This window comes from Protopterus annectens, chromosome 5.part0 (genome assembly GCF_019279795.1).
Source record: "Protopterus annectens isolate FY-2018-M chromosome 5.part0, PAN1.0, whole genome shotgun sequence".
NCBI lineage: Eukaryota > Metazoa > Chordata > Ceratodontiformes > Protopteridae > Protopterus > Protopterus annectens.
In genome coordinates, this window is record NC_056735.1 from 1,447,211,449 (window position 1) to 1,447,238,667 (window position 27,219).

At 36.6% G+C, this 27,219-nt stretch overlaps 1 protein-coding gene across 2 annotated transcripts in view; it reads left to right on the plus strand.

The window, feature by feature from the left end:
• TPP2 (tripeptidyl peptidase 2) overlaps positions 1 to 27,219 on the plus strand; it is a 2,672,548-nt gene that overhangs the window by 2,515,382 nt on the left and 129,947 nt on the right. The gene's annotated exons all lie outside the window — the stretch shown is intronic.

Sequence of the window (27,219 nt, forward strand, 5' to 3'; positions counted from 1 at the left end):
TCAGAGATTCTCCAACACTCAAGATATTCTGGCCCATAATGCAGTATGCTAACAGCATCCTCTCAGATCTCATTTGCCAGTCTTCACATCATAGATGATTCTGCAGCTCTCAGCTTGAGTAAGTGTTTTTTTTTTTTGCTTTAATCAGAAATGTGAGTATTTGTCTCCTTCTTAGTCTTCCTACCATTTTACAGGGTTTCTCTGCTCTTTTAGCTAAATGTTTTCTAACTTAAAAAAAAAAAAAATGTCACCCTCTTTTTTTTACTCAACAGAGGCCTACCTAAGCCTACCTGATTATTTCTGTATAAGGACGTTGTCCATCAGTGTTTACATTTACCACAAGTGCGGCTATAAGATCCCACCTCAAGATCTGTACTCGCATTGCATTTATTGTTTAGGGCCTGATCTTTTGAATGCATCCTATGATGATTGTTCATCCTTTGGCCAGTGGGTTCTTATAGACATAAAAAGCAAGTTGATACCTTGAGGCCTTCTACCCAAATAGTGGGAGATTTGGCTGGTTCCTCAAGTGACACTCTGTCACTTTCCCAAAGGTGCTGCAAAGCAGGTAGCTAAAGCTTTGGATACATATAAATCCAGAGAAAAAGAAAAGGATAAGGATAAACCTAAGGACAGAGATAATGGTAAAGATAGGCGGTTGAGTGAAGGATAAAGAAAAATGGAAACCATTCATAGACTCTCCAACTCCTGCTGGTCTAGCTTTGAGGATCACAAAATCCATAGGGCATTTCCTCTTTCAGATCCATCATGGCCCCATTCTCCAGTTCCTTTTCTGTGTGATACTGAGACTGTTGTTATCTCAGCTCCCAAAAAGGAATCTTGTCAACAGGGGTCCTGATCATCAGAGAGCGAGCCCTCTAAGTTTAAGACATAGACCACCATCTGCAGCATCCATTAGGTCCAACCAGTCCTCCAAAAGTGTAGTTTACATAGACTGGGACAAGATGATGAGAGCCTTTGTGAATGTTCATATAGATGTGGGAATCATTCCCTTCCCCTCCACTCTGAGGGGAGAGAGATCTGGCCCAACCTGTGTCACTTACCATTGTCCTTTTCAGTCCTAATTTCAGATCTCTTGGTTTCAGAACTGAATTCCCCACACCCTCTATCATATCCCTGTCGGCATCAACAGTGTTATGGTCTTTATTGTCACTTTCTTAAATCCAGACAACTCCAGAGTTGTTAGAGCCAGTGGGATCTCAAAGCCGAGATGTCAGTGCTGTTTATCCAGGAGTGGTATTGACTGTCACGTTGCCGAGTCCATCCTTATCCCTAGGTGCTGCAACCCTTGGCAGTTGGGCTGTTGTGTTAGCCTTGGTTCCAACTGGGTTATTGCCCCTGTGGGGGTTCAGTGTTCTTATCATTCAGCCTTGGATTCTGGGCTGGATAAGGAACTGCCTCTCTCTCAGCTTTTTTGGCTTTGTCTTTGATATTCAAGACCTTTGAGAAGATTTTGGCCTGACAATCAACTTGAGAAGTGGGCATTTCTCTTACTTTGGCTCCCATCGGAATTTCCAGTATACCTGTGACTGTTGGTATTCATCATCTTTTCCTTGGACAACCCATATTAGAATCAATCCCTTCCTCAAGGGACCAGGAACACTTCTAATTCTTCAACTTCTTCCCTACCCAAAAGGCACAGAAAGTGTAAGTGTTAGAGGAGGCATTTGGATTACTCTCAGGAGTCACTCCCTAAGGACACTGACCTCGATGAATTAGAAGTGTCCCTAAATCTCACCCTGAGAGTGCTTTTTTCTGTGAGTTGTTGGAATTGTTAAAGTAAAGGTGGGATTGACCCACTGGCACTCCTTCTCTGCATGTGGTGTTTTTCGAGGCCTTTGTATCAGGCCCATCTACTTCCTGGGTGGTTCCACCTACTAATTGGCTCATTGAAGTGGTTTCACAGAGGGCTTGATGGAATGCTCATGTGATGGAACCTATCCTATGTAAACCTAACAAAATACTTGTCACTCCTAAGGATTCACCACATTGAAACAAATGTCTCCTTGTGGACTTTATTGTTGTTGCAGCAACTACTAAGAAGGTTCAAAATGGAATTAGTTAGCTATGAAACTACTTCAGGAGGCCTCAAACAACAGAATCTAGAAAGTTCATGGAGTCACAGATGGCTACCATATTGGTGATTACTAATGTCACCATGAGGCTGATTTCCACTGCAACAGAGAGCATCAAGAGCAGCAGGTACTGATATTGCTGTATGTCACCATGTGTAGCTGTGAGTATGTGATTTCACTGACCACTTTTAGGCATCCTTCTTTAATGACCCCAACAATGAGTCATGTCTGTTTGGGCCCAAAGTAAAGGATGCTTAGTCTTAGAGCCCACTGGAGGGCAAACTTTGTCTGCTGTGGGAGTTCCTTTCTTTAACCCTCAGAAGCTTTCCTCTAGGAATCAGCATGGAGGGAATTTTCTCTGCTTCAGGTCCCAGCATTTTGCCTCTGACTACTCTTTTTTTCAGGGCCCTCCAAAGGCAGCGAGGAGAATTCCAGTGGATACCACCCCAGAGGCAGAGGGGGGTATGAAAAATTAAGAATTTAGAGGTCCCTTTTTCAATAAACCTTTTCAATATTATTGAAAAATTGCCTGCCTGGTCCCTTCTAGAGACAGTTGGAGAACATTTCTCACTTCACTTGGAAAATTGGATGGACATCACACAGGATTCTTGGGTGAAGGATATAATATCCACAGGCTGCATAATTCCTGTTCAGGCCAAACTGACCCCTTCCAGATATCCCACTCTGGCATAGAAAGGCTGTAGCCCAAGAAAGGTCCTGGCTAATAGAAAAAAAGAGTAATCCAGGATATCCCACCAGACCACAAAGGATCCGGAATCTACACAAGCTTCTTTTTAGTTCCAGAAAAGAATAAGGACTTTAGGAGGCCCATCGCTATCTAAACATGTTCATGAAGACCATATTTCCTATGGTCACAGTGCAATCCATTCTAACTCTCCAGGGGAGGGTGGATAGGATATCTTCAGCATGCCTATTATCATGTGAGGATTGTTCAGCTGTCCACAAGGTCCTTTTAATTTGCCTGGTAGACAGTCATGTCAGTTCATGGCTCTGCCATTTGGACTCACCACAACCCCCCCCCCCTGGTGTTTACCACATGTATGGCTGTAGTGACAATGCACCTCTGGCTGCAGGGGTTCCAAGAGTATCTGGATGCAGACAATTGGCTTCTCACTGCAAGAATAGAGATCCTTAGTTCACGCTTCAGTGTGCCAGTCCTTGGGAGTTTCGATAAATTGCAAAATGCCATGCTTGCAAAATAGTCACTGGATTTCATTGGTTGCCATTCAGAAATAGTATCACCATTCAAGGCTGACTTTCCTTTATTTGTAGATGAAAGATGTTCTCAGTAATCCAAATCCTCTAGCATCTCCAATTCTTCATTTACTAGGCTCCTTGGCAGCTTCAGTAACCTTGAACCTTCCTTCAGGGTTCTTAATGAGAGTACTACAATGGACATTTTCAGTTCAGTGGTCTTAGTTAACACATCCTCTTCATCATCCTGTCAGGCTGTCCTCCCTTTGTCTTTGACACATCTCTTTGTGGATAACTTCTCTATTTTCACAGTGATGTCCATTCATTCTTCCTCTTTCCTTGGCCACTGTGAGTAGGTATACCTTCCCATGGGGGGGGGGGGGCATTTTGAAAGGAGGATGGTTCAAGGAACCATGGACCAGTCAGGAGTTCTATCTTCACATCAGTGCTCTGGAAGTGAGGGCAATCCTCCTAACATTGCAGGCACTTTAGAACTTCCTTCCTTGGGGTCTGATTTCCATCCAGACAACACTTTTGTGGTTTGGTACATCAAGAAACATGGAGGAGCTCATTGTTACCCACTGTATTGTGCCATGAAAGTATGACAGAGGACAGTGTCTTCACAACACTTTCTCATAGCAAAGCACATACAAAGTTGAAGCAGTATTTTTGCAGACGGACTTGAGTCACTGCATTCTCATGCCTCACAAGTGGTCCTTCAACAAAACAGTGGCAACTGAAATAGCCACTGGATTTACCCTTATTGTGACTTTTATGCATCTTCTACCAATTCAAAGTGCAGCAGCCTTTTTGCCATCATCCCTTAACAGGGTTAATCACCAAGGGATACTCTGGTTCATTTTTGGCCACCTGGTTTCATTTACTCTTACCCACATCTTCCACTGATACCAAAGATGTTCATCATTAACTTTGCTGCAGTAGCCTTTAGGCTATATGGGTTCAGTGTCGCCCAAAACACAGCAACCAGCCAGCTTCCCCAAAGCTGTGGCTTCCTCACACACTTTCACTCTGAATGCTGGCAGGTCAGTCTTGTTGAGGGAGAATCAACAGTCAGAAGAGAAAATTTTCAGTGCTTACTTGCCATTTTGTGAAGAAGCAACTTAAGAGCAGCAGGAGGCACTTCAGCATTTTCTGGCAGATAAGTCCCTTCAAGGAACCTTTCCACACAGAAAAATATTATTTATTATTTATATCTGTAATAGATTTAACAAATTGTTTTTGCTTTTACTTTTATTTGGCTTAGGGAGTTTTAGCCCTTTAAGAAACTCAATATTTCTTTAATATCAGAAGTGTCCTGTCAGGAACCTCTATTTTTAGTTTAGGCTAATTGTAGGGCTTATTTTGTGAAGAAATGTACTACTTATTAAAACTTTTGAGCATTTAAATGACAAAATAACACACCAAGAACATTTGCTGACTCCGTGAGTTCATTGTCTCAGCTGATGATGGGTGAGCCTGTAGTGGACAGCAGTTGTTTCTCAGATCACTCAAATTACTTACCTCTCTGGCTTCCTCTGGTGCAGACACAATGAACCGGCGGTGAGCTATGCACACTTCAACTCTTCTAGTGTCCAAACTGGGTTGGAAGAGCCATCTTAACTATGTCGTGAAGACATACCAGAAGATGCTGTTGGTTCTATCTGGGGGAAGAAACCTGTTGATGGGGCAGATATACTTTCTCCAAGTTGGTTACTAAAAGTTACACATAAAGAATAAACAAAATGTTAAACATTGCTCCGCAGACAACATGGTATCTATAAGAAAAAAAATGATTTTCAGATATTAGCCAAGAAATTGGTTCAGTCAGTCCTGGCACACAACATTCTGTACCTGAAAATCAGGTCAGTAAAAATATTCCTGAAGAAGGCCTGCCAGTTGACTGATATAGACTGAGATGTCCCAAACTCTGATGATGAAAAATCCTGGTCGTCAAAATCTCCTTTGGGGGAATTTTTTTCTTTTCAGATTATTGCCAAGATGCTTGTCTTTATGGGAATATATGGATGCTCCACATGAACTGAGAAGATTTTATGACATGTTATCAGTGGATATGCCTCATTCTATGCCTATTCCTCCTCTAATGGCATCCCTAATAATAATAATCATAATACTGTCTGTAACCCCAGTATTCTCAACCTTCAGTCCCCAAAAATTCAAATAGGTTTTGCAAAGCATGTCAAACTAGCAAGCACCTGTTTTCTCATCTTAGATCTGACCATAAAGCAATATCAACATCTATGCCAACAGGAAACAGGCTGCTGGTATTAACCAACCCTTCCCCACTGGACAAGGAGAGTAAGGTTTTGGACAGATTTGGTAAGAGAATTATTTCTTCTTCCACACTGGTGTATGGAATTCTTAACTATCAGTTCCATTTGTAGAGGTTTGTGCTTTTTTGTATAGACAGCTTGAGAAACCTAGCTACCATTCTTCCACCCCAAGTCTATTGTTTCCCACATTTCCCAAGTATCTAAATGTGCCTTAAGGAGTATGTTTGATTGTGCAGATATTGTGCCCAGAGCCTATGCTTCTGCTGCTGTTTTGAGGTAGTATTCCTGGGTACATAATCAAATGTTTTCTAACAAGATGCATTCTGAAGTTTTGAATGTGGCTTTACTTAAGTGGGTTTTGTTTGGCTCGTCACCTACTCATGTCCTGAAACAATTTCACGAGAAAGGGAAATTATTCAAGCAATTTATAAGATTTTTTTCAGGCCCCACTTACAAATTTCTCGGATCCTCTTTTACATCTGAAAAACAAAATAGCAGTCCCTGTCTTCTCACATTAAAAGGGAAACAAAAAAGTGCAAGAGGAAAACAAGAAAACATTAAGATCCTATCCAAAAAGGGACAGTCAACAACTTTAAAATGACTATGCCAGTATTCTTATCTGTACCCCCCTCCATTCCTGCCCATCTCTAAAAACCTGTCCCAGCAATTGTCTGTAAAGTCCTTCTTGGTAATAGATTGTGACAAACTTAGGGGTATTAAAGGTAGTTCAGGAGGGACACAGTTGGCGCTGGATATAAAAACCTCCTTTCAAGGACGTTCCTCCTCACCCTTTCAGCCAAACATAATTTTATCCTTGGATTCTTCAGCACTTAATCACCCTAGGAGTTATAGAATCAGTGCCATTAAATCAAGGGAACAAAGATGTCTACTCTAGAATGTTTCTGCTACCAGAGTAAGAGTTTCCATGGAGACCAGTTCTATATTTTTCCTTCCTCTAATCTTTATGTGGAAGTTCCAACATTGAAGATGTTGATCCTTCAGAGTCTTTTACCTCTCTTTCCTCAAGGGAGCTTTATTTTTTACCTGTCTGTCTGTGTATCTACCTAGCCTTTGTTAACTACTTTGTTCCACTAGGCTAGTAGCCTCTTTTCAGGGAAGACCTGAGGTGTTGTTTATACTACTAGGTGAAATTTGACCAGGGCATCTGGGAACATCCCCTACTTACAATCTGTAGTCACATTGTTGGAAAGCGAATATGTGTGCATATCCCATTCCTAACACAGAGGTTTCTGGGCGGACGGTACAAGAGATGGAACAGCAGCAGGGAGTAGAGATGAATGTCAGCTTAGAGGAAGTATGTGGTGTTGTGATGGAAGATTTGGATGAGGTATTCCAGAGGAGGTTGTTTTAGCATTGCACAATTTAATAAATCAGAGTGAGGTTGAGAATGAGGTTTCCTGGGGTGATATGGAGAAAGTAAAGGAGATGAAAAGAAAACACTGGAGGAAAACAGCAGAGAGAGGACATATGCAGAGACTGTAGCAGCTACACAGTAAGGGGGGGGGGACATATAGAAAAATTGAAGAAAGCACAAAAAGAAAGTTTGTAGTAAGAATACAGAGTAAAAAGGAAAAGAAACTGAACACATATGAGGTATGGAATAATGTAATTCTACCATTGGGAGCAAAAATACAACATATAAGCGCATTTATTCTAATTAACAAAGAGACATTTTGTGACTTTATGTTGTGTGACTTTGAAAAAAGAATGATAATCCTTGCAATGAATATATAATAAGGGCATCTTTTCAAAAGACTAAAAAAGTAGACATACAATTCTGAGAGGAAGTAGATAGAGACACTTTAAAACAATATTTTTAAAATGTATGCAAAAAATAATAGACATTTTAAAAAGTTTATGACTATACATGTTTATGGACTGGTGCATGGGGACTGTAATATTATTCTAATAATGGAAATGGATAACATTGTACATATTCCAATTGTAAATGTTGATGGTAATAGGGATGTGGTGAAATATTGGGGACACCCAAAGACTTGTTATTTATTTAGAAAATAAAGACATTTAATTGATAGTTGTGACAAGAAGAAATGTTATATATGTGATAAAACAGGGCAGGAAGCAAAAAAAAGTCAGATGTTATAAATGCAAACAAAGGGGCATTTCTGGATGGGTTATAAATAAAAAGAGGATGAGCAAACTGTCACAAATCAAGGTAAAGAGAATGATGAAAGGATTGAAAAGGAGACAGAGATAGATGAAACTTTAGAGAAAAAAAAGGAGATGCCAAAAAAGATGATAAAGGAGATGAATTAGAGATAGAATTGGAAGTTAGTAAGAGAAAAAGAAAACATATTGGTAGAAGAGTTAGATAGAAAAAGAAAATTTAAAGCTATTAACATAAAGGAAAAAAGGGGATTGATTGATGCCTTTCTTAAAAGGAATTATTATAGTATGATATCTCCTAAGCTAAGAAATAGAAAAAGGAAGAACTTAAGAAATCTTTCTGTGAATGTTAATTTGAAAAAAAAAACAATATTAGAAGAATATCAATTTTAGAATGGTGCAACAAATGTGACATTGATATAATTATTTTGTAAGACATAAGGATTTTGATGCAGGAAGAAAGACTATAGACAGAAAACAATTTGGGATGGGGAATTAATAGGGAACATACGGAATGAGCAGTGTTCAGGAATAGTAATTTTGTGTAGAAGGGTAGTAAAAATTTTGAACGTTACAATAGTAAAATGGGAAGAACAACTATTATAGATGTAAAATGGCAAGAAAAAGTATACAGAACTATTGCTATATATATATGCATATGTAACTAGTAAAGAAAAGGGGAATTTTTTCTGAAAGTATTGGATTATGTTTTTGTTAACATGGATATAATAATTACAGTAGATTTCAACTGTGACCTAAGGGGGAATAAAAAAGAAGAGAGGAAAAGATGTAAAAAAATTATGAGAATAATAAAATGCTGAAAATTAGTTATATGGAAATTATGGATTTATAGGAGAGGTATTTTAAAAACTGAAATAGATTATTTTTTGGTATAGAGGGAATATAAAGGAAGATGAAACTATTATGACAGTTTTTTTCTAATCATTTGGTAATATGGGTAGAACTGTATTATAATGAAGAATATATCGATATAGGAAATGGTATAAAAAGAATAAACGAGAAGAAATTGAATGAAAAAGGGAAAAAATATATTAAGCAATTATGGAAGGATAATATTAGTATGAAAGCATTTTATGTCAGTTGGTCAGAATGGTGGCTTGATTTTAAGAGGAAAATATAAAAATCTATTTTGGAAAAATAAAAAAATAAAAGCAGGAATATGCTAAAGTACATGAATAATTTAGAAAGTAATAAAGATTATTATGAAAGGGAAAAGATTTATGGGAAAGTTATGAAAGAATTAGATTGTTATAAGAAAGAAAATGAGATTTGTTGGAAAATTATGAAAGAATTAGCGAGCTATTACATAAACAAAAGCATTTTTTCCTGGGAGAAAAGTAGTTTCACCTTAAGTAAAATTGTAAAAGAGGATAGTAGTGCAGTGTGAGAATGAGACATAAAGAAGGTAATAAAAAGAAAAGTCAGAAACAAATTATGGCAATTGTAAGTTATGTAGAAGAAATGTTTAGTAAAAAAAAAGCAACACGATATAAAGGAATGTGAATTAAAAAAATTCTATGAGAAAAATAATATAGATCTTAGAAAAGAGCTTAAGATACATTATTTAAAAAAAGTATTTAAACAGTTAAATGTCGAATCAGTATCAGGCCCAAATGGTATTGGGTTTGAAATATATAAAAATCTAGAAGAATGACAGGAAAAACTGTTTAATGCATTTATTTAATGCATGGTTGAATGATGGATTAAAATATAAGGAATTGTGTAGTGGAGTATTACAATTTATATAGAACAAGGGAGAAAGATAAGATATAAAAAATGGAGACTTCTAGTTTTAAATAATACTGATTATAAGATATTTATGAAAATAATACAAAAGAGATTTGAAAATAAGGTGCCGTATATCATGGAGAAAAGTGGGTGCATTATAAGAGGAAAGGGATATCAGGAATTACCAAATATAGTAAGAAAATATAGATATAAACAGAAAATTAAAACTTATAGTAGGCAATATTAATTCTATGCGGCATGATATGTTGTGGACAATAATAGATATGTACAATATTAATAATAAGATCAAACGAGTGTGCATAACAGTCTATGAGAATAATAAAAAAGGGTATTGATTAATGGATGGATAAGGAAAGGAATAGATTTGAGTAATGGCATAAGGCAAGGGCATCTCACGAGTAGTATTTTATTTACTTTGGTTATGAATACAGTAGTAAGAGATGTAAATCAGAAAATGAGTGCATGTTATAAAATCCAAGTGGAGGTTGAAATTCCAGTTATGTCTAATTCAGATGATATTTAACAACTAAAAATGAGTGGACGATAGAAAGTCATTTATTTAGCTGAAAGTTTAAGCGCAAGAGGTATGATACTTAAAGAAAATAGTAAAGGGTCAGGTGATTCAGTAATAATTACAGGTATTCAATTTTCTGTGAAGGAAATGTCTGTTTTAGGGATACATATTGATAAAGAAGAACATAAAAAAGGGTGAGAATTAATAATAAAGGAAATAAAATATTTTGTACATTGTGTTTGATTAATTGAGTGTTATTAGGAAAGATAGCATATTTGTCTAGCATTCTAATGATTCCTAGATGATATGAAAAACTATTAGAAATATTTTTTTCCTTTATATGGGATCAGTACTAAATCCTGTTCAAAGGAGTGTTTTATAGATGAATTAAGAAGCTGGAGGATTAAGTATGATAAATAAAATTGTATGCTGCTTCATTAAACTTGTGTAACATATTGAAGTGGCTAAGTGAAAAGAATGAGAAATTAGAGACAAATATATTAAAGTATAAGGAATTTGGGGAAACAAAATAATACTTAAATGATGACCATAGTACAGTTATGTAAGTTGCACTTGACCGTAATTTAGATGTTTGAATTCCTCACTGCTGCAGTAACCACCCCCACTCTCCATCTCCATTCCTTTGTTGTATATAGTTATTGTTGGGGAATAGATTTAGTGATTATTATTTGTTTTTGTAAATCAGAATGAGTATGTTTGTTCAAAACTTTCTTGCCCAAAAGTTAAGATTTTCCCCTCCTCTGAGCTGACCAGTCAGCAGTCAGAATGGAAGTGTGGTAGGGAACCAGATCATTTGGAAGCTGTCCAGTATTTGTTGTGTCTTGGACGAGATACAACCCATATAGCCTAAATAAAAGGTTAGGAATTTGAAGATCTTCTTTTATGGATAAGTACAACTTTACTTTCCTACAGAAAGCTTCCATGACCAAGGAAACAGCAATTCTCATTGCCCCCTTTATGTCCCCAACAAGTTTGGTTCCCCTTGCATATAACATCATCTGGGTCCTTGATTCCCTTCCTGTCTCATCCATCCAGCAAGCCTTACTCGGACATCAAGTTCTTCAAACAAGTCACATATTCTCTCCAATTCTGTTGATGCCAAGGACTCTTCACTAGCTTCTAGAGTGCTGAACATTTTGACAGACTATCAGAAACCCTCCACCAGAAAATCTACAAGAGTGAATGGGGGAAAGTTCTCTATGCAGGCAGAGGAGAATGAATGGGATCCTTCTTCCTGCTGCCTCCTCCCTTTACTCTGGATTTTTTTGGATGTGTTTTTTTCTCACTGTGGTGCAAGCTCGCCTTCCATTAAAGTTCAGATAGCAGCTATTTCCAGTTTTGACATGTGATCAAATGCTTTGCCGATAGCATATTTGAAAGCTTCTAAAGCCTTCCTAAGGGGTGCCTTTCTACTGAGGATTATTTTAAAAGATCCATTTCCTCTTTAGGCCATTACCTTGATGTTGTAAAAACTCATGCAGCCTCCCTTTGAGCCTGTCTGTTCTGTTGATTTGAAGTTTCTTTCTTAGAAAACTTTGTGGTGACCAGAATCTCAACTAGATGAATCTCAGAAATACAGGCCTTGTCCTGCAAGCATCTCTAGTTATTTATCCATAAGGGCAGAGTTTCTCTCAAACCTAATCCTTCCCCTTTATCTAAGGGGGAAACACAGAGCCAGCCTTGAACCAAGTTAAGCATTTGTCTATCTTTTTCGCCAGTTATTCTACCAAAGTGGAGTACATTGTGCATACCTTAGATGTACATCAGCAGCTTAGATTCTGTTTACACTACACAAAACTCTTAGAAAGATGACCTAATATTTTTTTTGTTTGTTTTTTTTTTTTGTTTTTCTAAAACCATGCACTCACATTGTGTTTCCGTCATCAATAATTCAAAGGAATTCTCTATTTTAAATAAACCAAGAGCACATCCACTAGATCTGTTTATACTTTATTGCCTTCTTCATTGCTATCTGTGCTGCAGGAAGTTAGTCTGTCATGCATACCTTGGTCAAACATTACAAACTGTATTACTTTTCCAGAGCCAGAGCAGCTTTTGGTTTCGCTGTTTTCAAGTGTGTCATGACATGATGCCATCCAAAGATCTTGGTAACTGATGACTCTGTCCCAACTCTCAAGACAGGTGGAGGGGACAACATAGTATATAAAAGTTATGTACATACAATAACACTAGATCATTGTTGTTTCCTCTCCATCCATCTCAGCATCCTTCCCATTCTTTTCCATTTCCAAATTGTCGCAGTATCCCTTGTTTTGTTTCTGGAAGATCATGATGGGACTAGACATGAAGCCAGTTGTTCCTTTCTTGGAGCACCTTTTGTAGAGGTATTCCTGTCTGTTTTGCAAGACTAAGCGAAATTAATGCCCATAGTATCTGTACACTAAGTCTTTATTATTCCAGAAACAAACAAAAAAATCCTTTTAGTTTTCAAAGCAAGGCAATATTTTCTCCTACTGCATGTAGTAGGGAGGTCCAGAGACTGTCATTGGTTCACACTGGGGCATTGTAAGCCTAGCCAAGCATGCCATTTGTATCCCATGAGTTTATGTGCCTTAGAGGTTATTTTAAGGTGTATGTTTAAGTTAGGGCAAGATTTACAAGCTGCCTCTATCCATTAGAGATGTAGGTGCTAGACCAGGGGTGTATTTCTAATTTCCCATGCACTGGACCAAGTCCTTTTTGAGTAATAAAACTTGCAACCATTTTTGAATAATAAAACCTGCAACCAAAAAATTAACAAGGAAGAAAACAGTCATAGAAGCAAAATAAACAGAAACCAACCAGCGTGCTTTGCTACATGTTTAATGAAAATTAATTAAAAAATAAAGACTGAGTGCTTTTGTCTTTACCATATCAAAGACTTCATCAGAGTGATTAACTGCTATAATTAGGCACTGTAAATACTGAATAGTCAACCAATCAGAACTGAAACAGCATAACCAGCGTGATTTCATTCAGCACAATAAAACTGATGGAACAAAGTTAAAAACAAGTTTACACGTCTAAATCAGTTTGGTTAAAAAACAGCATATAAATACAAGGCTGTAAAACTATAAACCCATAAAACACCAATTATGACAAATAATTATGTATTGAAATAGTAAAATGTAAAGGTTGAACATGGTCTCATACTCTAGCAGCTTTTTTCTTAAGTATACTTGAAAGGGAAACCATGTCATTAATACCAGGAGCAATCGAGGCATTAAGCCTCGGTTGCCAAGTAAGCTCTTTAAACTCAAGAAGGGTTTCAAAGTCTCCACTAAAATTTGCAATTGTCACCCTATCAATGATGAAAAATAAAAACTTCTTAAAATTAGAGCAACCAGTGGTATGTCTGAACAAAGCATTAGTGATTTTCTTTTTCCTGATATTATAAACATGCTCACAAATTATTTCTTTGAATTTTCTAGTCATTTTCCTCACATAAATGGCATTGCAGGAGCTGTATGTTGCAAGGCAAACAATGTGGGAGGTGTTACAATTACACCTCCCATGGCAGGTGGTGGTTCTTGCAAAATTATCTGCTGAAGCATAGAGGCTTTCATTGATGAACCTGCACATCTTACAGGACCCCCACTTCTTCCTTGAATAGGTTTAAGGAAGAGTGCTGCTTCACATGAATGGGAAGCCTTGTCCAGAGAAAGGGAATTCTCCAAGACACATCTGTCCTTCCAGTATGTCTTGTTTATGTCCCAGTCAGAGTTTAAATCCCTAGACTGAGTAATTCTGATGTTATTTGTTTTGCAGATTTGTACAAGGCCCATCAGAGTGGGATCCAAGGATGCCTCGTATGTCAGGCATAGATCACCTGTCAACAGTCTGTAGGAAACCACATTATAGATATAGAACTTTGAGGTGATCTACATATGCATGCAGTTTATGCCCTGTATTATTTTTGTGAGGGACATCTGTGGACTTTCCAGTTATTGCTTGTGCTTGGTCAGATGTATACCGAAAGGGGCATTTTACTCATTGTTGTACTGGCGTGCAAAATCAGGACTGACATGCAGTAAAAATCCATGAAAGGGTAGAATGCCATTCTTGAGTGTGTTTTGTACCCAAGTATATTGTTAGTGCTCCCTGACTTTTTTATTGTAAACTGCTTTATAGGAACTGACATATAGTCCTGTTATATATAGGTGGCAAAACTGGCGTTTCAAGGGCTTTTATTGTCGGGGGCTATTGCTAACAAGGCTGGATGAAACTGATGTCCAGAGTATATGTTCACTAATTCATCACTAGACCTGAAGCAAAAAGTCAATTTTATTTCATCTGCCAAGGCAACATTTCTGTTACTGTCTCTAGGCTGGATACTAGTCTGTATATTTACAAAGGCAGTCTATGTCATGGAAATCATTACTGAGATGCAGTGAAAATCCTTTTGACTGGAACTGTAGTCTTGAAAGTGATTTGAACCAAATAGCTTATATGAATTCCCTGATTTTTTTTATCTGTAAAATGCTTTAGGGTAACTAACATACAGCACTTAATAGGTAATATATCCAGAATTTTGGAGGGCATTGTTGTCACAACCTGGAATTATGGTTAATATCTTAGATGCCCAAAATGTATGTTCACTGTCTTCATTAGTCCAGAAGTAAAGTGTTTTTTTTTTTTTTTTTATTTCATCACTCACTGCAACGTTTTTGTTATTGTATATAGCAGGTTATCTTGACTCCATCAGCTGGCAAAGGCATTGTGCTGGCATGTAAGGTAGAAGCCAATAACACAAAATTCTTGGTGACAGAATGGTATTGTGTGTGTTTCATACCATTGTATCTTATTTGGAGTTACTGATTATTATTTTTTTTTAATTGCAAACTACATTAGGAGAACTGACATATGGAATATTATATATTACTAGTAAATGTGGTGTTTTGTTGTCACAAACTAAAACTGTACTAGTTTTCATCTAGGGCACATGTTGACCATTGCTTGCAAGTTTTGACAAAACTAATGTCTAGAATATATCTGCGCCACATCCTCATTAGATCAGAAGTAAACAAAAATTTGTAAATTCACCAGACAAGACAGTATTTTTGTTACTGTATAGGGGGAGGTTGAGACTGCTTCTGTTGACAAAGACATGTTGCTGGAATGTAACTCAAGATTTAAGTTGCAATGAAATCCATGAGGTACAAATGCATTCTTAAGTGTGTTTTTTACCTGCGTCATCTTAACAAAATTCCCCATTTTTTATTGTAAGCTGGCATAGGGGAGCTGATGTATGGCCACTACATACAGCTAGCATATTTTATATTTCAGAGGCTATTGTTTCTACAGTCTGGCACTCTACTTAACTGATTTCTACCTAGGAACTATCTGACCTCTGCTCATAAGGCCTGGTGAAGTGATTGTGCAGAGTATATCAGCAACAATGGAACATTTGTGTTAGTTCATGTGGGGGGGGGGGAGATGTATAGTCCATGTGCTTGTTCATAAAATCAGGATGGAGATGAAGTGAAGTCCTTGATGACTGAGCAGCATTCTTCAGAGGGTTTTGTGCCCACATATCTTCTTAGAATTCCCTGATTTGTTATTGTGAATTGCCTTCAAGGAATTGACATATGGTCTGTTCCATGCAGCTAGTAAATCTAGAGTTTCAGAGGGCTGCTGTTGTCACAGTCTGACACTATACTTAGTTTCTACCTGCAGCTTTTTTGACCTCGTCTTAAAAGGCCAGATAAAGTTAATATCCAGAATGTATTGATAATACAAGTGTCTAAAACTGTGGGATCAAATTCAGAGGTATGCTACATTGGAATGTCAGAATTTGGAAATACAGTTGTGTGTTTTGTAGCCGAACACCAGGTTGTAACCGAACACCAGGTGGTAATTACTTGAATGATTAATAATGAAGTATTGAAAGGGGGGGAAGAGCTATAGCCTTTCAAAGACAAATCACAGTTACTTGGATTCATATGTCTTTACTGCCACAATCTTGACATTTTACATTATACTGCATTTTTGTTTTGAGTGATGTACTGAACTACTGCTCAGTACACTGAGTACAGTAATGGCCTAGAATGCTAAATTAGTCAGTTGCCATTGCATCAGAATTAAAATTCCTTTATATTTTTTTATTTGCAGCATGCCTGATTTAACATGCCAAGAGTTTGACTAGCTAATATGGTGGGAAGAAATTCACTCAAAAAATTGAAACTCTTAGGGTAGAATAAAAATCTTAAATGTTTTTGTAGCTGATCATCCTTTGGTCACTCCCTCAAAGTTTCATAAAGAAATATCAGATTAGGAATTTGAGATGACCTTTTACAGACAGGTATTACCAGAAAAAAAGTATTATTTTTCAGTTGTAACATGCTGTTGATACAGTGCCATGCTTTCTACTGGCTACTGCTGTGAGATCAGATTTCGAGCCATGCTGAACTTATTTTAAGGTTAATATAAATTTTATGTGTTTTATAGCTGAGCACATTATTACCTGTGAATTTCATAATGTAATGTGAATCTGGATGCACCCTTTTGCTGGTAGGAACCAACGTTTAGTTCATATGCCTTTACTTGACACATTTTCACTATATTCGATTTCTTTTGTGTTTATAATGTCAAAAACATCTTCTCATTATGCAAAGTACAGTAATGGCCTAGAATACTTCTGTACTGGGTTGTTTTTACATCATTAGTAAAACAAAATCCATTTACTTTCCACTCTCTCTCCCACATACAGTTTACACTTGTGTACTGTAAACTACAATACACAAATGTAAATAGCTGTGTGTGTGACTTTACAGCTGAAACCACCAGCTAAGTGCATTTTGTAACTGAGAGTCATGATATAGTATTGTGAGAAATTTGTTCTAATATTTCATATGGTTGTCTTTTATTTTAAGTACTGCCAGTAGTGTTATATAACCATTTTTGTTATCTGCTTTTGCCACTTTGGTTACAAAAATGTATATTGATTTTTTTTTCAAGCTGACAAATTCAATGCATATCTAAATTATTTCACTGTATTATAAAATAGGAGTCAAACATCATACATTTTAAGGGAAAAGTGATATTTTCTGTCTCATTAATATTATAGCAAACTCTAAAACCGAAAATAAAGTGGATAGTATGCTCCAAATGTACAACAAGTAAACCATAGAGAAAGCTCACTTGGAGGGCCAACCAAAAAAGTCCAAACACAGTTTATTGGATGAACAAAATAAGAACACTTAACGTTATCACCGCATTTTCGTCTTACAAAGAAACTTCATCAGATAAAAACATACCCAATCAACAGACCTTATTTATATGCTTGAACCACCCCATTAAATCAGTTAATCAGTTTGTAATTGACCAATCCTGAACAATTTTAAGAATAAATGAAAATGTAATGCAAACTTTTAAAAACACTTGTAAAAAATTGCTGTTAAAATGTCCTAGACCTCTACATGTCAAAACACACACTTATAAATATATATATTTGCAAAACTTGATAGAAAGTTTTTATAAAAATCAAACTATTAGAGTAATCATTCAGTTACAGCCTTTAAATCTTATCCTTTACTACCATTTAGTGGCCATGTGTTATAAGTATTATAATTTAGCTGCCCTTAACTTAAAAACTGGTAACAAGGAGATCATATCGTTCAACCCAGGGAACCTGTTGGCTTCAAAAATAATATGGCAGTTGGGTGGGTTTTTGTATAAATTCAAAATGCTAGAATGGACTAACACTTATTTAAAACACTGCATTGACTTACAAACAGTGCCAAAGGGGTTAAGGATTTATAAATATCCTAACAACGTGGAAGAGGGCTCTGTATTTCACAATGAGTTGATTACCATATTTGATAAATGTGGCTTTGAAGTTATGAAAGCTATTATTAGGAATAATGAACATGAGATGATAGAACGTACCAATCAGATTATAACTGATGACCTATTGTTCACTACTGAGGGTGAAGAAATGAAGTATTTTGATACTATTAAAAAAAGTGGAAACTAAATGTAGAACTGTTTTTAATAAAAAAATGGGTAAAGTAGATAGGGACATAAATGATTATAAAGATGAAATGAACTACTCCAAGCAGAGGTCAATTAGGAGACAGTAGGATGATTATGATAGATGTGAGAGGAATTTTAGTAGTAGAGAAGATGGACAGGGACATGATGTTTTACAAAATGGGCAGGACCAAGAAACCAAATACAATTTGGGGGACCCTTTAGCTTTCCCATACCTCCAGAGATCGGAGAGAATAAGAAACAAGGTTCCTCTTTGGAGAGAATAAGAAACAAGGTTCTGGTCCAATACAACTACAAAAATTGGAGAGGGGGGTACAGTGGTCACCAGAGATAGGACAGAAGATTAGTATTTCAAATGATGGAGTTATTTTAGTTACAATGATTTTAATTTATTTAATTATAGTGGATGACATTTTAATTCATTGTCAAAAGGTTTCAAATTTATACCAAGAAGAAAAGCAAGTATCATTAAGGTGATTCTGGACTTCAAACCTTTTATTAGAAAAAAGAATTTACAACTAATGTTCAACAGTATAGATGGAATAATTAGGGTACAAAGGTCATTGACCAGAAAAAGTATATATAAACCCCTGCTACATCCACAGTTGAGAAACCTTGACTTAATGGTTGAAAAGGAGTTGATTAAGGACAACAAAGTCTATTCAAATTTAACTAAGGATGAATTGAATATGTTACATGATTTAAAGAACAATGCATCAGTTAGGGTAATGAAGCCGGACAAAGGTGGGGCTGTGGTGTTTATGGATAGGATTATATATGAAGGTAAGATGATGGAAATACTAAATGGTTGTACAAAATATACAAGGGTGTCCATAAATGAAATTAATGTTGTTTACAGAAAAAAAATATTAGTTTAAATTACCTTTTATTGGAAGGACTCATTGTTGTGGACATCTATGATTTTTTTACATGTACCAAAACCCCGGGTGCCTTCTATTTTTGGCATACATAAGGACACCAACAATCCACTATTAAGACCTATAGTGTCTGCTGAGGGTTTGGTTATGGCGTCACTAGAGAAATATGTAGATGTGAAACTCAAAAAATTTTCCATGGCAGCTAAGGATTGTTTAAAAGATTCATGGGATCTACTTAAAAGTGTGAATAGTGATTTGTAAGATGAAAGACCAATTTTCATTGCCATAGACATTATAGATTTATTTTCTTCTATATCCAATGAAGAGGGTATGCTTTGGTTTGAGGAAGCTTTGAGTGGCTTTGACAAGTTAGGTTTTAATGAGTTCCGTACTTGTCTACTTTTAATGGATTTAGTTCTTAAAACAATATTATTTTTTTCAAAGGGGAATTTTTTCAACAGGATAGGGGTGTTGCCATGGGAGCCAATTGTGTTCCCACATACGCTAACATTATTTTGTCATACTGAGAGCAGAAATACATATTTAATTCAGATTATAGTGGATGTTGGAACCTTTATAGACATTTTTTGGATGACATCTGCATATTTTGGACAGATACTGAAGAAAGGTTTTGTTTTTTGACCATGTCTAGCACTACTACTTTTTTTAATTTACATATGAGGTAAAGCACAGTGAAGTAAATTATTTGAATGTTAACATTTCAAAGGATAATGGTGGATTTAAATCCAGAGTATTTAGAAAAAACACTTTTTCAAATTCTTATCTCCACATAATAGTGCTCACCCATACTTTCAGAAAAGGGGTCTGATGAAGGGACAATTTCTTCATATGAGCAGAATGATTTCTAAGGATTAACTGACATGTTTAAGGCAAGAGGTTACTATTTATTGAAACAAGTATATGATGAGGTTTTAGAAGTTAGAGCCACCAATCTTGCACCTATTTTAGGAAAAGGTGAGGGAAATAAGGATCAACAAAACAGTAATAGAGTGGTGAATAACAATGCACATGAAGGTGCCTTAGTTATCACATATGATGGTGATTCAAGGGTAGTTAGGAACATAATAGAGAGGGAATGGACAACATTTTCTAATATCTCTGACCTGAATGTTATTTTTGAAAAGTCGTTAAAGTGGACGTATCAGAAAGGTATGAATATTATGAATGTTTTAGAGAATTAAAAGGTTGTAGACTATGTAAGAATGCAAAAGAAAAAGGGCACCTACAAGTGTTGTTGCTGTCCACAATGTCCAAATATTAAGGAAGTTAGACATGATATATTTAAGTGTTAGCGATAAATGTATAGAAAGTTTGTTATGCTAATTGTAACACAATTGGGGTGGTTTACATGGCTTTATGTAGTGGATGTCAAGCATTTTATTTAGGGAAGATAGAGAGGAAGTTTAAGTCAAGGATATACGAACATAAATATGATATTAAGAAAAAGAATTCAACTAATGCACTATACAAATATACTTTGGTATGTGAAGGGGATGAATTCAACTTTTTTGTGGTTGAAGTAGTGGACCTGGACATTAGAGGTGGACCTTGGGAGACCAGGTTGGAATACAGGAAACTTTACTGGCAGATTATTTTTGAAGCTAACTGGTTCCGTGGGTTGAACAATATGGTCTCCTTGTTACCAGTTTTGAAGTTAAGGGCAGCTAAATTATAATAATTATAGCACATGGCTACTAGATGGTAGTAAAGGATACGATTTAAAGGCTCTAACTGATTACTGTAATAGTTTGATTTTAATAAAAAAACTTTCTATCAAGCTTTTTATCAAGTTTTGAAGTATGTATATTTATGTGTATGTGTTTTGACATGTAGAGATATAGGACAGTTTAGTAGCAATTTTTTACAAGTGTTTTTAAAATTTTGCATTGCATTTTAATTTATTCTTAAAATGGTTCAGGATTGGTCTATTACAAATTGATTGATGTAATGGGGTGGTTCAAGCATATAAATAAGGTCTGTTGATTGGGTATGTTTTTATCTGATGAAGTTTCTTTGTAAGACGAAAATGCGTTTGATAACGTTAAGCGCTCTTATTGTAGTTATTCAATAAACTGTGTTTGGACTTTTTTGGTTGGCCCTCCAAGTGTGCTTGGTTTACTGATTATAGCAAACTATACTTTGTATGTTCTGACAGGCATATTATCTGTTGTTGTTGACGGGCTGTTTATCTGCTTTCCCTAAACACTATAAAGATGCACAACATAAACATGAGATTAACAAAAGGTCTTGTCCTAAAAAATCCATAATAGTATCTTGAAGCAATTTAGAGATATTGTTTGTAAAAGTTAATGTGGATTTCAGGAGTGAATGACTTTCGTAAATTGACAGTGTCCAATATTTACAAAATAGTCAGCTAAAATAAATATGTAGCTTTCATTTATTTTCAGAGTTAAATAAAAGTTACAAAACATGCAATTCAATCCCAAAAGATTGTGTTACTGTATTAAACGTGTGATATTTTTATTCTTTTTTATATGCTGAGATTTAAAAATTTTTTTTTTTCATTAAAAGTCAGGACAATGTTCCTTCTTTGTCTTTGAGGGATAGGAGCCTAGACTGAGGTATATAATTATGCCAGTAACACTCTTTGTAAATTATTGGAAAAAAATAAATGTAAACAGCAAAAATAGCCAAAAAACAGTTAGTAATTAAAGGATAGTCCTTTAAAATGATCATTAGTTAAGGGGTCGATTGCTGTTTATTTGAATCATTTTGCTGTCTCACTTGCCTTATCTCATGTATCATGCATTTGTTCTCTGGTAGGTTCTTCTGCTTCCATATAGTCAGGAAAATAGTCCATCTCAGACCTCTAGGGATGAAATTTGTTCATGTTAGAATAAAAAGAACAAGCAAAAAAAAAAAAAAAAATACATGCTGCAGTTAGCCAATCAGAAAATGCCATAACCAGAAAAATGACGATGATTCTATCTAAAACTAATACAAATGTAGAACAAATCCTAAGATACTTCAGTAAACTATTAAAAATACAATGTAAATGTGCTGTCACTACAGAAAAGATTAACATGTTCATAAAGTCATGTTCAGTACTTTGGAAATTAATACAGCCCATTTAAGTCAGTGGAAAGTGATATTGTAACCCTAAAAAAAGTGAAGCGAGATTATTGTATGGATTCTGATTTGTCTGTTATCTGAGATGTCTTGCACTGTAAATTTAAAAACTTGGATCTTGACTAATGGCTTTGTCACTCATCACAAAATATGTTCTCTAAATTAATAGTAGAAAATATTTGAAGTGTCAGTCACCAGATCCACACATACTCCATACATATGTTTTTTTTTGGTTGTATCAACTTACATCAGTACTTTTGTTTCAGCAGTTATGCAACTGTGGCCTTTTATATTTATATTGTGTCCATACAGCCCCAGTAGATCTTCAATTTACTAAGTTTTAAACGTTTACAGCTTAACTTTGTTACAATTGTCTTTAAATCAGGGCTTAAAATGTACCATTACAGATCATTTGCAAGTGTTGTTTTAGCTTGCTAAACATACCACATTTTAAAAATGTATATTGAAATTGGAAGACCTCACTTTCAAGCTGACATTTACAAGAAAGCCCTTTATAGACTGTAAAAGAATAATTATTTGTCATGTTTCATCAGTATTCTTTTTATGCACAAAGCATGGAGAAACACTAACAATTTCATCCCTAGTTGTCATAATTATTTCTAAGCCCACATCAACACTTTTTCATAAACTATCAAGGTACATGGTCAGTGTACAGAAGTGATCTCCTACAGATGAATTAAGGGAAAAAAATCTCACTTTTGCTATAAATGTTCAACATGCTTATTTAAATGGATGATAGATGTTATGCAACTGTAATATGAGGTGTACCTTTGTGGGTAATCATTGTTATCCAGTGATCAAAACTGTCATGACCAGTAAAAGTCAGCCTGGCAGTTATGTTCTGTACTCATTCTTACTAAGATGTCATCATAATCTTCCTTTCTGGAAAGTTGTCAGAAAGAAATCAAGATTATAACCATCACTGCAAGTTTAACTGAGAGGTAATTTCCTGGAAAAAGTTCAGAAGTGCCTCACCTTGTAAATAGGCTAGACATTGGGGCTTGTAGAGCAGTCAGTGACAATTGCTGACAGTTGTGCATATTTAGCCCAGTACAGATGAATTTGTATCCACTGTTATGAGGGTACTGTTACTCACTCAAGTCTGACACTCCTTTATCATGTTATTAGGATCATAGGAGCTTACTAGGCTAATGGCCCAACTGCCTTTACAAGCCTAGCCAAGTTCAACCTTTGTTTCCAAGGGTGTCTGGTTCAAGCATACACTAAAATCAGTCCCTATTGCCCCAGACCAAGAGGGACAAAGGTGAAACCCCTGAGGTGAATTTCCAGTTACCTATCCAATCTTTCAAGTTGTGCTTAAATAGGGCCAATGAGGGGCTTTGTTTAACATGAATAGGAAGCTTGTTCCAAAGGTGGCGCAACCTCTGTGAGACAAATATGTCTGTCTAGTTAGTTCTGTTAATATCACATACCAGGTTGAGCTCTTTTGAACGAATGACCTGTGTGCCATTTGACTTGTGAATGCGCAGCATTCCCATTAAAGCTGGGTCAAAGACTGTTCTATATGCAAGGCACGGGTCACCTCTGAACAGTCTATGACACACAGTAAAGTGACAATGATTTCAGTCTGTCGGCATAAAGACAGATCTTGAAGACCCTGAATTTTCTTTGTAAGATACCTTTGTAGTCTCTCCAGTTGCTGCAGGTGTTTGGAAAGGAACATACCAAAGGGAGCATTGTACTCTGTTATTTCCCTGATGAAGGAAGGAGTACAGGGGGGTTATAACCTCTTTTTTCTGGATGCAATGCCCTTACTTATGAGATGATCAGTATAAAATACCCTTCTTACTACTATGGAGAGATGGTGATCGAAGTTAAGGTTGCTGGTGACCTGTGTGCACAGACCTCTCACCACTGACTGGGTGCTTAGGGTCTACTATTGATGTGGTAGTTTTCAGGAATGTCACCCTTTCCGGAGGGTATGATAATCCATTTTTTTTCCATTAAGTTTAAGACCTTGACTTTGTCACCAGTCATTAGTCTGCATAAGACCTTCTTGCAGTATGTTGACATTGCTAGGGGTTTCAATGATCGTTCCAAGTTTGCAGTCATCAGCAAAATTTGTCAGCCGCATTTCTTTAGTTTTAACATGTACTTCGGAGAAGTAGATTCCAAACAGTAGGTTTATTGGTAATAAAGAATGAGTGGGGAGGGCCTGTCCTAGAGACCAGCTTCATCTGTCTCTTGAGATCTGTACAGCTGGGAATTAGATTTGAAGATATTATTGAAACTGTCTTCCAAATATTCAGTAGTTTTTGGACCCCCCCCCCACCATACTGCTGATAGCTTGGACTGAAAGATCTTATACTTTATGCCTTATGAGCTGATTCAGATTTACAGCCTCTGTACTGAGATGAGATCCAAAAGCTAGCCAAAGCCTTTAGGACCAGTTGTTCAGGGACTTTGTGGAATACTTTGCTGTGTTATTCTCTTCTTTAAACAGAAGGCAGACTCTGACAGCATCAATTGTCCACTTTCAGAAGTGTTTAGAGAGAGTACCACTCCCCAGGAAAAATTTTCTAGGTTGATAAATTATTTGCCCTCCTATAAATCTTTCCTTTGAGAAGAGTCATTGATGGTCACATGTAAAGTAGAAAAGTAAGGGTGCTTAGATTTCTCAAAAGTTCACCTTAGTATTCGATCACAACTTCCTCGTTTGCCAGTTTTGCTTTAGAGGACAAGTAAAAATGCAGGCAAGCCTCACCAGGTTACTCTTTTTTGGAGCAGCACTGAGTGACTCATTCAGTTGTGACACTAGCTAATCCCCGAGTAGTAATTAATTTCTCCCCTCCTCCATTATCTAACCCTGAATAAGGAGCGAAAGCTTCCAGATCTATGTTGAAATATCTGTAGTGCATTAATTCAAGTAATGGGGAAATTTCAAAGGAAACATTTGGATCTCATTGTTAACCTTCCCTAAGTCTGTCACATAGACAAAGCTTGTCAGTAACCCGGATGACAGCAAAGAAACCCACATGCCATTGTTGAAGTCTTTGTCTGACAGAAAATGCACGGACTAGACTACTACCACCATTTGGAGGAATACCCATAAGAAGTGCATGGTTACAAGTGTCTGGTTTTACTTCTCAGGTTCAGCAGAATCTCTAAAATGCTTCTTTCAACTGACACAAGCCATTAGGTAAGCATGTTAAAGTTGTCCAAACTGACCTTGTGGAGATTGGTTAAAAGGTCACCACTTTTCTTTACCAGCTACATAAGACAAACTAACACCTATCCCAAGAAAGTGCTTAAAAAGGACAAGTTGCCCTAGAAAATCCAGAAAATACCTGAATCACAAGTCAGATCCCAGGCACTGAAGCAGTCTGTAAGCAGTGATTGTCTTGAAGAAAGCTTAGACTTTTCCCAAGCCCTTGCTTTTCACAGGAAGTTTGAGGTGCTGCTTGACCAGGTCACAAAGATGTGAGACTTGGTCTGAAGAGATTTGTGAGATACAAATCCAGGAAGGCAAATAATCAAACATTAGGGATACTGAAGTCAGTGGTGAGTCTGTAATTAGGGTAATCTTCTCTTCCATTTTATAGACTCATAGATATTCCAAAGCCACTGAGTCTTATGACCATTCATGCCCTGCCAGTACCCTCCCTCAGGCTGCACCTCCTTTCTGCATGAGGGCCATACCAGTCAATCTCAGAGTAAATTTGTGGATACCCATGCAGTCATCTAGGCTATGTTTAAAGGAAGATGGTGAGTCACACTACTTAACATTAAGGGAAAGTGTTTTTTAGAGGTTTGGGAGGTGCTGGGTCATAAATCTTCCCCACCACCATGTTTTATTTATCTGTTGGTGAAAATTTGGGTCCCTGGTTGTAATGAAGATGGAGATACTGGACTTGAGGAGATACATAGACTCCAGGACAATTGGGTCACTAAAGGTGCAGTAAACAAGACATAATTCTCCTCCTAAAATGTTTGTGAGGCACTGAATAAAGGGACAGAGCTTCTGGCCTCTCATGGTAGTTCAAGGACTTTAGGCCTGTGATCTTTTTGGTTAGAAACTTTTGGGGATTTTCTAATTGTGTGATATGTTTTAGTGAGATGCATCCCAATGGATGCATTGTATTCAATAATTGGCCTGATCTATGATGACTGTAAGGGAGTGATTACTTCTTTAGACCTTAATGATATTTCTTTGACAATTAGCTGGGCTAAATAAAATGATTTCCAGACAACTTCTATCACATGATCATCAAAACAAGGGAACTATAAACCCACATACCTAAGTAAGTCCCTGACTACATTTTAATTTTGTAGTAGTGTGTGGTCTGTATGGTATGATGAGGGGAGGGGTTGTCTACCAAAAATGATGATACTACACTTTCAGTCTGTAGTTTGAACCCATTTTTAATACATCAAATGTTTAATAGGGAGAGTTCATTCTAGAGAGTTTGGTTGTCATAGGGTGACTTAACAGTAATCCCCAGTTTTCAGTCATCTTCAGACTTCGATACCCAGAAGTCTTGGCTTTCTTCTTTGAGATCTGAGAAGCAAATACCAAAAAGGAGAGGCTCCAGCACCGAGCTGTGAGGAATATCAGTGGTCACTTTCAGTAATTTCTGCTGAAGTAGTTGCATCTCGCACATTATGGGTTCCATAAATGTTTATCATTTTATCACTACTACAGTAGCCTAAGCTATATAGGTTATATCCTGCCTAGGATATAACAGCTGGCCATCTGCCATAATTTAAGGGCATATTTCATGCACCTAGATAATTGGAAACTTGAGCAGTGCATGAAGAGTACCAGCTGTCACTTTATAGTGTCCTGCTGCCAAAGAGTGCTTGTCTTTTAAGCTTTCAAGGATCAGTGGTCATCTAGCATTTCTGGGCATATGTGTTCCCTTTCTGGGTAAAACCTTCCACATATTAATTTTATGACTAAAACAGTACTTTTTTAAAAACACTTTCTTTTTACTGTTTACCTTATTCTGTCTGAAGAAGCATTCGATTGTTGAACGTGAAAGCGCTTACATTCATTTTGTTATTTTTCCAGTAAAGTGTTCACGTCCTAACCGTGGTGCTACCTTTGGAGTTTATTTATCCGATTGTTTAACTTAAAAACCTTGCTACTAGGTTTACTGTTTTTGGGACTTCGCAAGACATTTCTGTCAGTTGAAATAGTG